Below are 11,135 nucleotides of genomic sequence, written 5' to 3' on the forward strand. Positions count from 1 at the left end.
AACCCTCTAGGACAGAGGAGAATGGTCCCATAGTGTTTTCAAAGCTGTAAATCTTTCTAGAAGCAGACTGCCTCATATTTCTCCCACAAAGTGGCCGTGGGCAAGCTATTTAATCTAGGACTCTGTTTCCTCATCTGTAAAATGAGAGTTTTCATGTAAATTAGATTATGAAAAGTATTTCCATGAACTCTCCTCTTATGTTAGAATTATCCATTAATGAACAGAAGTCAGGGTTGAAAGTGGAGGTGCAGGATAGCTGATGTGCTGAGTAGGCCGGGTGACCTCGGGCAGTCATTTAGCCTCTCTGTTTTGTTTTCTTTTTGTTTGTGTGTGTGTGTGTGTGTGTGTGTGTTTCCATCAAAAATTGAAGCATCTAGATTAGACACTCTCTGGAGTCCTTTTCCGCTCTAGAACCCCTTATTTTCTAACTAATTCCTAACAAATGTGGTTACTTGGTAAAGATGCTCACAGTTAGGATAAGGTTCGGAGGTAAGTACGTATTTTCTGCCTTCACCGTGTCTCTCAGCAGAGATTTATGGTAACACTTACATGGACCCAGAAATGTAAAATAATTAATTTTTTAAAAAACATCAGTACTTAAAAGTCCAACTCAAAATGATTGTCATCTTTCAGAGCAGTACCATGTTTTTCACTTGGAACGCGCTCACGTGTGAATAACTTGCACACTCATATAACGCAGGTTTGCAGAGAACTGTATAACGTACACATTATTTGTGTAAAAATATGGTTCTCTTAGGAGTGTAGATACTAACTATATCTATCACTATTACCTTAAATAGGAGCTCTGGTGGTGTAGTGCCTAAGGCATTTGACTGCCAACCAGAAGGCTGGCAATTCAAACCCACCAGCCACTCCTCGGAAGAAAGGTTGGGCAATCTACTTGCGTAGTGATACCGCCTCGGAAACCCAAGGAGGGGCCGCTATGAGTCGGGTCCGACTTGGCGGCATATAACAACAACAACAACATTACCTTAAATGCTTTTTTGACTTATTTGAGTTAGAGATACCTTATCACGGGGGAACTAAATTAGGCAGTCTCTTTGTCTATTTATTTTCGGGTAGAGGAAGTCAACGAGAAGTAAAACTGCCTTCAAAGCCACCCTATTGTCCTATGAGAGACTTAGTGTCAGCATGTATTTTGATCAAAAAATGATATGGTCCATTATACTCACTACTATACAATCAATGTATGTTTCCCAGTGGCTTTGGCTTCTGAAATTGGATTCTGTTTTTTTGAAATAGCTATCAATTTGCCACCTTTGCAGATAATTTTTTGATTGTGACACGAGACGCTTGACGTGCCTTCCAGTTACAGTGTAGGGAAGAGCACCATTCAATTCATGTCAAGCTAAACTTTCTTCTTTCCTTGCTGTTGGGTTGACTGATCCCGTATTTATACATTCTGGGGTGATAATTAATGGGTAACTAGAAAATGAATGTTTTAGAAAAAGAAACATAAGTTGGATAATAAATATGAAAAGCCGGTATACCTAGATGTGGGAAAAGTTGTCTTTCATTTTAATCCAATGCGAGGTACCCAAAACACAGTAACCCCAATGTCAACAGAACACCGGTATCCACCACTTTTCAAAAGTTCGTTTCATCACCTTGCTTTTGTGAAAAACCTACATAAGTACCTGTCTTTGCTAACCAAAAGAAACCCGAAGGGGATTTCGCTTTTCTCAGCAAACAGCGAAAAGCGAAACTAGCGTCGACAGTTTTGCCGTGAGCCGTTACAGAGGCACCGCACACCCCAAGCAGCAGTGAGAGCGGTATTGTCAGGCTCCTTCCCTGGGAACCACACTCAGCATCTCAGCATCAGGCCACCATAGCTGTGAACTGTGTCTGTGAACACTGTAAAAGCCACTGCCGTAGAGTCAGTTCTAACTCATTGCAACCCTGTAGGACAGAGCAGAGTTGCTCCTTACGGTTCCCAAGGCTGGAATGTTTATGGAAGCAGGCTGCCTCATCTTATAGTGAACACTGTACGTTAGTGTTATTTTAAATTTCATGTGGTAGTCCCCCATCTGAAAGTACAGTGTGCCTGTGAACCGTTTCATTGGCATAAAGTGAAGAAGCAGTTACTGTTCATTTATATGGGAAGAATTTTTTAACATTCCCAGACCCAAACCTACCAGATCATACCAAATAACACACAAAACCTAAAATACCACTGCCATACAGTGTTCACAGACACAGTTCAAAGCTACAGCATATTTGACGGTACCTAACGACAACAATAGTATGTTGATTTATAAACGAAGCCTCTGAGTAATGGAACTAGTTTCCAGTTTGAACACTGATAATTTTGGAATTTGTTTCCATGATGCTCTGTTGTTGTTTTTGGATTCCAGTGACATTTATTTATTAGGCCAGGTATTTTTGAATGTTAACTTTTTATTTACTTCTCATAACCCTAAAGATTGAACATTTATCTCCATTTTATAGATGAGGAAACTGAGGTTCAGTGACGTAAACAAGCTACCCTAAATCATACTCCTGATCAGTAGGGGAATCAGGTTTTGTGTGAACCCATGCTATTCTATATCCAAAGCCCTGTTGAACTACAGAATACTGTGTTAAGTTAGTAAGAGCTTAAAGAACAGGAGAGAGAAAGATGACCCTAAGACTTGCTCTTTAGGAAGCAATGGTTTTTGCAATTACATCGGCCCTATGATATCCATCTTGTCTCTGAACCGATACACCACAGGTTGTGTCATCTCCCCTTTCCCCTCATCTCCCCCTGGCTAGCCTAAGCCGTGAATGGATCTCTTGCCAAGAGAAGAAAATGGTTCCTGGTAAAACACCAAGGATTCTGAGAAGGACAATCAGAACGAGTAAACATTCTTAAGAATAGTTGGAAAGAAATGGTCTTACCGTTTCTCATGCCAAATGTTGGATAACAAGGCATGTTTGTGGAAGCAGACTGCCCAATAAACCTTGGAGATGGGCATATCAGAACAGCGGCTTAAGCTCCTTCAGGCGTCAGCATAGTTTAATGTATAGGGTTTTTGTTTTCATGGACATTTCAAACACAGTGAAGAAGACTTTACTCCCAAAAGTGAAATACCTTGCAGCTATCCGACTCTAATCACTGGTTTCAAAAGATGCGGTGCTAAATGATAATAGAATATAAAAGCAAATCACTATCCGTGAGTCCAGTTTTAAAAGCATGCACTCTAGAGCCCAAAATAGACTTTATTATTTTATCCACTTTATATGTATGCTGTAGCCAGTGCTTGGTCCTTGGTCAACTATGGGTTAGCTCCTCTGAGGCTTTGCTTACATGTTCATGTGGTAGAACATCTCTGTTATAAAGAGGCAGGAGAAGTGGGTCATTCCGTTATAGGCGGAGGAGGTGACCCGATCTCCACATAGTTCTGCATCACATTCCGGCAGGTGCCCGAGAGTCTCTTGTGTTCTTGCCACCTTGCTTCTCCTCTCCAAACAGTCTCATCTAGAGATGGCCTACTTGTCTGCAGTGAGCTTTATTCATTCATGTTCATTTTTTCTATTAATTGCTTTCAGAAAAGTGAGGATCCTGCCAACAATTTGAATTAAACAAAGCAGCCAGCCTCAGAGGTGATCTTTTATTTCATCTAGTAACTTCTCGGAAACCTTGCTTCAAAAGGGAGAACCCATTTGCGAGGGAACTCAGGTTCCATTGGGAATCAATTGACATGATTCTCAGTAACATCATAGCTGTGTCCTTATCTTCATTCTCAGAGATTCCTTTTAGCCACGCTGCCCACAGCCTCTTCCAGGAAACACTTCTCTTAATTTCTTATGTTCTCTTCAACCCCGCACTACCTCCCAAACTGTATGCTTTATCAAGCTCTTTAAAAATTAGTTTTTAACCACCAGGCAGTTTGGAGATCAAAACAGGTCACATTCTGTCCTAGAATTTTACTTTTTTTTTAAATTCCATGTAGCAATTACAAGACTTCAGTTTCAATAGAAAAATGCCCATTTCCAGTCAAAGCATTTTAAATTTAATTTGCATTTAATTTCTCGATCTATGATGTCTCTAAATACGTGTAACTTTTGGCCCAAAACAGATTTATTTTTGTAAGAGTTCATCTTGTTTGAGCCATAAACTGAATACCAAAGAGTAGTTGATAAAAGATAAATTTTAGATGTCGGTTAGTGTGAATCAGTCAGCCATTTCTATAAAAGAAAAAAAAAATCTAATTGCCTTTCAGTTTTTGAATTAAAAGGAAGGCTGGTTTTTATCATTGTTTGACCTCTAATTGGTCTCTCCAGTTTTGTTTATTTCTGATGTGAAACTAATGTAGAAAAATGAGATTGGAAACTGCTGATTAGTTTTACTAGAGCTGGAACTTGGGAGGTTTTGAAATATGTTACCAAGTAGAAATTGACATTCTTAACTTACTTTCAGGGAAACTTGGCAAAAGATTATTCTCTCAAGCGTTGATCTCAGCTGGAAGTTAATTTGGTTGGCTGTCACCATCCCTTAAGAGAGGCTTGGGTCAACATTCTGTTCAGATGGAGACTAGGGAAGGTCTTTAAGCCCCTGTGGTGGAAAGGGTGGTTTTTCATCATGTAATTCCCACTGTCACCATTTCCTCATCTCCTCCTCTTTCTTTCTTTCTGTGTTTGTGTGTGTGTGTGTGTGTGTGTGTGTGGTGCAATGGTGTGTGTGTGGGGGGGGTGCACCGTCCCTATACTTAGTAAACACTTGTTTCTGAGAGGAGACGACTGGCTAGCAGAATGAACTGCTTGGAAGTTACTGCTTAAGCTGATGCTTTTATACAATTAAAGGATTTGCCCTGCTCTCTCAGCTGTAATCTTAGCACTCCGGAATTGTGTACCGACACCGCAGGAAGCGGCTCTGCTTCGCAAAGCACTGCCACAAAGGTTCTCTCTGTGCGCCCTGGACATGGACAATTAAGTTTTAACAACAAAATTAGCAGAACAACTGGATGTTCTGGGAGCTGAGATCCCCTCACTTAGGGCCCACCCCTGCGAGGAGTTTCCCTGTGGCCGGCCGGGAGGATCAGCTGGTCAGTATTGTCTTACAGGGGTTCTGAGCACCCTCGCACAGGGTGATTGTTGAGGATGTTTTACTTCAGTGGAAAAGTGACTGGTGAACGCTGCTGAGTAATTCTTAACACTCTCAGAGCATTAATCACCTTCTAACATTTGCTTCCACCGCAAGCACCTAGGATTTTAAGAGACTTGGTGTAAAATACGTCATTTCTGCATAGAAAACAAGATTGATTTTGGCGCTTGGTCTTTCTTGTTTTGTTTTAACCATCCTTTAATAGTCTTTGCAGAGAGCTTTTTTTTTTTTTTTTTTTCATTTCTGTATAGGGGGTGGGGGGGGGTTGGTGATGTATTCATGTGGAGGTAGCTGACAAAAATGTAAACACAACTTCAGATCTAAGGGTAACAGACCAAACTTCTGAAACCCGATAAGCACGTTTCATTTGAATTATGCTTTGCCATGTAACTGTGTGAAAAGTAGCAAACTCTGTGACATTCCATCTCATAAGACAGTTTAAAGTATATAATACAGTAAATTTAAAGAAACACTTTAAAATATATATTTTGAAATATTGTCCTGAAAACTTAGAATGCGAATGGAAGCGTTTTGAGCGTGGCAGCTGTCTCTGTGGAGCCACTGTTATCGATGGTGAATTTTGTGGGCAACTTTATGCCTCTTAAAATAGGTCTTTCAAGAAACACTTCCCTAATCTGAATGGATTTTCCATAGTGACTGAAAGTTGAGCAGAATTACCCAAAGCTACGGGAGCAGCCGAAGAAAAGATACACACTTCAGAGTGCGCTGCAATCACTTGCAGTGGGTGCATCGTCAGCGTTGATCTTGCTGGAGAGAACGGCCCAGTTTCCTGCTCTCTCCGAGCCCGTGTGCTTTGGAATATGTAAATGCCTGCGGTCCAGCAGACACGGAGGAATAAAAGATGCCCTCAGGCCTCGTGGCAAGCAGCCGTTGTCTGGGATGTGAGCGTGTGCTAGGTTGCCTGTGCTCAGGAAAATACTGCTAAGCGTGGGTACAGGGAGCTTTGCGTGGCCATTGTTACACACGTTCAGCGATAGATGATATTCTGTTGTTCCAACGGTTGTATTTTTCATTTAAAAATTATATCTAGTTTTCCCTCAAATAGCAGCAGACCCAAACTGACGGACTGCTTGATGTGTTGAGCTAAAATGGAACTTCTGGGAAGTATGCTCGCCAGAAGGAAGGGGCTTTGCTGTGCCTGCATTCAAGTATTAGAGATGGTGGTAATGGGGCAAGTTCTACCTTAGGTTCCAAACTTTATTTTGTGGCATTTGGGGCCAAGTGTATGAAAAGCTCCTAGCAAAATAGGTTTTCGGAAAGAGACAATGAGACTCCCTCTGCTGCCGGCCTGCTGTTCGGTGCAGCAGAAAGTAGGTAACGAGCCTGGGGAAGGAATGTAAGACCTTCTTTTTACACCGTGGAAAATATAAAACCAACTTCCTTTTTGGAGATTTCCCAGAACACTACTTTATAAAGACAAATGTAAATCTTTCCGTTTTCTGTCCTTGGAGGTGGTAAATATGATTGCGGCTTTATCCGTTTTTATTGTAAATGAAACAGAGTTCAGACCGTCCGGCTGTGCGTCATTTGCTGGATGGCTGCCACGGACTAATGCAGACGTCCCACTGGGAGACCAGAGAAGAACTATACTTTGATTCACCAGATTGTGTTAAATAGTCCAGCTGTTGCGATTTGAAAGATAGTTACCTCAGAAGTGAAATAGAAATGAACTTGGCATTTATGCCTCAAACCATTTTTATACTGTTTGGCAATCAGCTTTTCAGAGGTAGCATTTTATAAAATAACTCTCACTGCTTAAAAGTTTCATTCACTGTAATGTTCAAAATGTCCCACCTTTATATTATCAGTAAAATTAAGCTTGAGTGATATGCAGAATTTGCATGAAATAAGCATTTCCCCCTTCATTTCAGGAGCTTTGATTGTATTCAATTGAGCTCAGAACCAAGGTCTATTAGGGCTTTGGGGCATTAGTTAATTTGAATTGCAGCCGAAACGTTAGCTAGAATGTTGTTGAATATAATTGGAACATGGAAAGTTGATTTTGAAAGGAATTTCATTGAATGCAAACAATGATGTGCTTTTTAAAAATTAGAATGCTGCGTTTTCATCTCCTGTCACTAGTCGGAGAAATCACCGGGTCCCTTTATAAGGTTCAGCGTCGGCACTGCCATTTGCAATTGTTCTGATTCTGCTGGTACCAGTACGGCTCGGAGTCAGGTCTTTCGTTTTATCAGCAAGCGGCCCCACCTGCCCGAGCCCCACGTTCTGGCTTGGCTGCAGTTGGGGAAAAGTGGCTGCTTTTTATAATCCAGGTTGCATGGGGACAACCGTGCCACTCTGTGGAGTGTGGTACAGGTTGCTTATTGTCTCCTAGCTTTTGTTTTTGCCTTGAAATAGCCTCTGGGCACATGGTTAGAAATCACCCATTTAAATGGGTCATAAACGACCACCGGTGCCAGGCAGTCGGTTGTGGTAGGAAAACAATGTCGGACAGGAAATCAAGAGTCCACAATTTTAGTGCTGGATCTGTAATTCCACAAATGAAGAATTTGGACAAACTCGTGGCCTGACCTTCCCATGATTTTTGTCTTACTTTGTGTCACCCATAAAATTTGTTTTACTTGAAGATCTTAGAGCATGCAGGAGAACTAACACCACTTTCCATGAGCGCTGAATTTTTGTTCCTTATTTGTGGTCATTGTTCTAGATGTTGAATTAAAGCAGGAAAAGTGAACAGAATAATAGGAATTCCTATTGGATTTGCACTTCTTGGATTTCTGCTTGGGGACAAGGCTGTAGATTTGACCCTCCAGAACCGTCCACCATGGCTGCCAAGAGCCAGAGCCTGGGCGGTTGGCACCATCGCTGGTGGGGCTGTCTGGCTGTCCTTGTGTGATGAGGATGGAGTAGAATGAGGTCTAGGAGGAAGGCCCCTTATTCCAGAAAGAGCCCTTGACAGCTCCCCCCAGCACTGCTCTCCCCCAGGTGCAGATCATAGAGTGAAACAAAGAAATAGAGGAGTAGCTTGAGGGGACAGGCTTATTTACAGATCCGAAAGAAGCAGATCAAAATAGATTCAGACAGGGATTCACAAAGAAAGAAATCATTCCCCACACCAAAATTAGCTGGTGGCATCATTGTCATGCTTCTAGGAGAAACTGCCTTTCGTGAGCTGCATGATGCTGTGGGAAAAGCAGGAATGGGCAGCCAGGAGCTGCCGGTCCGTGTCCTGGCTCTGCCGACGGTGACTGTTTCAGGCCAGCCTCTTCCCTCTCCGAGGTCATTTTCCTCCTCTGTCAAAGAACAGGCAGGGCCAATGATGGCCACCATCCCTTTCAGCCTCAGTCCACTAGGATTCCAAGTCAGTGGTCACTACCCCTAAGAAACCACATATCCTGACTCTCATGCATGGACTCAGAGCTCCCGCCCACTGCGCCTAGTTCAGTGATAATCAAGTTTTTCAGACTGTAGCTTATTGGGTGACTTAACCCAGTGCCATTGAGTCAATTCCTACTCAGAGCAACCCCCCATTGAGTTTCTAAGGCTGTAAATCTTTATGGAAGTAGATTGCCTCATCTTTCTCCCCTGGAGCAGCTGTTGGGTTTTGTAGGGTTGGGTTGCCGATGCTGAGAGCAACCAGGCCAGAGAAATGAACTGCCAGCCTTCTGGTTAGCAGTCAGGTATCTTATGCACTGTGCCACCAGAGCTCCTTTATGGGTGATAAATTAATCTGCAGTTGAGAAGCTTACTTCATTCAGGACAGAAGAACAGGTCTTTGCACTAAGACAATCCCAAAGTGATTTCAGCCCAGCACTTTCGGGTTGCTCGACGGTTACTGGTTTAGTCACCCATTCACTGCCTTTGGGGAGCCCTGAGGATCCTTCAAGGAAGTGTTCAGCCACTAGCTAATGAGGAAAGCTTTTTCTAGGATGTGTTCATCTGCAGACACATCTGGGTGTGAAAGCATCTGTGGTAGCCCTGCAGACGTGATGAACGTCAGTGTGAGTTACTGGAAGTTGTTCACCTTTGTATGCGTGCTGGCTTACAGGAGAGTGGGCTCAGACCCAAGATGGTGAGCTGGGCTGGCTTCTTGGTTGAGGCTTTGAATTTTAACAACTTAGCCAGGATGAAGCTCACCCAGATGCTCTCTATCCATGTTTCCAGTTGGGATTGGCCACAAGAGAAATGTGCATGAGATTTAGAAGGTGGAAGTAAAGTAATAGTTCCTTACTGTTTTTTCTTCAGTGCTCTGACGGTCGGTGTAGGGAAGGCACGTTACAGCTCATGCACCTTGTAGCTGATGTGCTGACTCACCTTGTTGGCCATTGGAAGCAGCTGGGCCCATGATTCCACCAGCTTCCCCTCCAGGTCTCCTCCTCTAGTTTATTCAGATCCTGGGCCAGGTTCATGTGCAGCTCCATGGTGAAGACTGCAGCCTGTCCTACAGATGGCCTTCATCATCAGGACTGGAAGTGGCAAGAGACAGATGCAGCTCTAGTTTGCCCTTGGTCTCTCCCACTTCATGTCCATTTTCCTGCTCAGCTTCCGGAACTGCTGAGTTCAGGCCAGGTGTCAGACGCAGAAGAAACTGATGCAGGGCTTCCCTAGGCTGCCGACCTAGCTCCTTCCATTGCTTAAGGTCTCATGACTCCCTTACGTCTCCTACAGTGTTCTGAGTCTCTAACCAAGCCCTAATGCATATAGTCTTCCAGATGTCTCCTGGGTCAGAGAAAGTCAAACCACAGATTGCACTGGGGAAACTACACCCAAGGCAGGCACTTCAGGTTGGGCTGTTGTGTTACAGTGAGAGAAAAGGATTCTCAAAACATAGCAATAGAGGTCTCGAGGCTCCTTGGCCAAGATGGATGAAGAATGTCACGGTGCTTTCCAATGACAGGGCACTGCCAAAGCCAGGAGAAAAATCGAGGAGTCTCTCGTACTGCAGCATAGCTTTCTTCCCGGTTTCTGGGCATGGCTTCCCTTTTACCACCTCCAAGGCAGACAGCACTGTGTTAGTGATGATGGTGACAAGGGACACCGTTGGTGTAACCCAAGAGCAAGATGGAGTGGTTTTCAGGCATTTGGACAAATATTGTAGCGTGGGTCAGACAGTGATGTGAGTGTGATCACGGGGTGTGAGGTGTGTGTCCTGGCTACCCACACAGTCCACTTTCTCTGAGTAGTTGTGATCATTTGTCTTGTTGCTTTCCTGGTCTGAGAGAGCCCTTCAGATCTGCTCACATCAAAGCTTTCCTCTCTCCCTGTTCATTCTGAGCCTGTCACAGTCTATTGATAGTCATCCGTTTGTTTACACCATGAACACCAGATCTGAGCTGGGTGGTGGGGATAAAGCTGTGAACAGAACAAAACAGCTCCTGCCTTACGGAGGCTTGTACTCTCTGTAGACAGAGACATTAAAGAACTCATTGCGCGTGCATTTAATTACAATTGTGGTGAGTCCAGCAAGGGAGATGCATTTTCGGAGGTGAGAGTGTCGATAACTGTGGGTTCTGACTGGGGGCTCAGAGAATAGTAGAAATCAACTCCAGGTAAGGGGCTGGTAGGGCAGTGGGCAGACACTGGCCAGCAGTTGCCCAGGATGTGTCCTGACATGCAGAGGTGGGACCAGTGGCGTGCTGGTTTAACATCCAGTTCTGTGAGGCGAAGAGCCTGCATCCAGGTATTGGCCAAGATGACCAGCTAAGCACCGCTAGCCACTGCCTTGCCCACTCCAGCTGCCTCCGCCTTCAGATCAGGTCAGCAGCTTCGGTGGGCTCTGACCATGATTTCCCAGAAGACAGGTGCCCAAGGCCTAATTGCCTGACAGGTGACAAAAAGAAGGTTTCAGGGACGTCTCTGTCCACAACAGAATTGCTCCTCATCCATCTGAAGGCGCAATAAGATTCCTTTATCTGAAGAGAAGGAAGAAGAAACTGCACCGAAATATAAAATCTCTCAAACATTTGATTCTCCTTTTCAGAAAAAGTGGGTGGTAACTTAGCATTTTAGCTGCTTTTCTGGATTCTCCCATCTGCCCTCACCCTCGCGT

At 43.8% G+C, this 11,135-nt stretch overlaps 1 protein-coding gene across 1 annotated transcript in view; it reads left to right on the forward strand.

Annotated features, from left to right (window-relative positions):
* SHTN1 (shootin 1) overlaps positions 1-11,135 on the forward strand; it is a 92,449-nt gene that overhangs the window by 80,541 nt on the left and 773 nt on the right. The window lies entirely within an intron of this gene.

Source organism: Orycteropus afer, unplaced genomic scaffold, assembly GCF_000298275.1.
Source record: "Orycteropus afer afer isolate SDZICR_OR568_19922 unplaced genomic scaffold, OryAfe1.0 scaffold00038, whole genome shotgun sequence".
Lineage (NCBI taxonomy): Eukaryota > Metazoa > Chordata > Mammalia > Tubulidentata > Orycteropodidae > Orycteropus > Orycteropus afer.